At 49.1% G+C, this 1,232-nt stretch overlaps 1 pseudogene; it reads left to right on the top strand.

Moving 5' to 3' along the window:
- The first annotated feature begins 1,193 nt into the window (after positions 1 to 1,193).
- Positions 1,194 to 1,232, top strand: part of LOC147470568 (histone H3-like) — a 479-nt pseudogene continuing 440 nt past the window's right edge.

The following is a 1,232-nucleotide window of genomic DNA, read 5'->3' as shown; positions in this document are numbered from 1 at the left end:
AGAGTCAATCTACTGGGTATCGGACAGAGTCGCCTGGGCAAAGGTTGTTCCTGAGGGGATACCTTTTCCCATAACTTTTGGTGCAACCAATCCAATAGTAATCGAGGATAAAAAAAACAAGTCTTACAGTTAATGTCTCTACCCCCTTAGTGGAAGCCTGGTTGGTTCTCCAGTCCAACTAAGGGATCGGAGTTGTATGTAGGCACCTTTCCGCGAATGATAGTGGAGGGACGTATGTTAATGCCCACCCACAAGGAATACAGGAGTAAAGGGACTCCGTAGGTCAGCGAAAGTCACAGAACTGGAAAAAATTTAGGAGGAGAGAAAAGTTGCGCCCAAAAGGACGCCGATATGGGTCTACCGGGGTAGCCGAAAGGGTACTGAGTAGAAAGAGAGCTGCGCGGTATGGCTGGTTGGTCTGTGGGTAAGGTTGTATAGCAAAGGGCAAGGTTAGTCTGGGTGGGGGCCTGACTACTCCATATGTAGTCTCGTGTTCACCTTCAAGAAAAAAGCACTGAAGGTGCAAAAAAGCACTTACAGGTGTAAATCTGTAAAGAACAGGGTTTACTCGACTTAGTTTTAAAACGTTAAGTGAACAGAGAGCAACAATGTCAAGCGAGACTAGAAGCCCCTGAGACAGGGTAGTTCTAGCGGCAACAGGACTTTTGGTTTGTTGCTGGCTAGTGTTTTATGAAAAAAAATAAAAAACAACCCCAGGTTTTTTGTGAGGCCAAAAGAGTCTCATACACGAGTGTGTATAAAATTGCATCCGCCCCACCAGGGTTTTTTATATTGTAGCGCGTCACTCCGTCTCCTGTAGGCGGCGAGGGGGCGGCGGCATCAAAGGCGCGCTTATCTCGACTGACCGCCGTGCAAACACAAGCAAGCCCCGCCTTGTTAACGGTCCAAAAAGTCAGGTCACGGAACTTGTCAACTTGTCTTGCTTCTGTCTTTTACTTACCACTGTTGCACGATAATGCCACGTGACAGCGAATCTTATCGTTACCTGTCATCAAAGGTGTTCGTAGCTCTGGCCTTGTTTACACAGTGGAAAGGGGCGGGGAAAAGTCCCCCCCACCCCCCCCAACGAGGGGGTCTGGCAGCCACACGCCGCGCCGCTGGGGACGTCGGCCGCTCTGCTATAAATTCAGGGCTTAGCGGCATTTTCGTATCTTTATAGATATACTTGCAACATGGCACGTACCAAGCAGACCCGCACGTTAAGTCTACCG

Source organism: Penaeus japonicus, unplaced genomic scaffold (genome assembly GCF_977035675.1).
Source record: "Penaeus japonicus unplaced genomic scaffold, GWHDUDI00000001_assembly GWHDUDI00000013, whole genome shotgun sequence".
NCBI classification, from domain to species: Eukaryota; Metazoa; Arthropoda; class Malacostraca; order Decapoda; family Penaeidae; genus Penaeus; species Penaeus japonicus.
The sequence above is the reverse complement of the archived record's forward strand: the minus strand, read 5'-3'. Positions and strand labels throughout refer to the sequence as shown.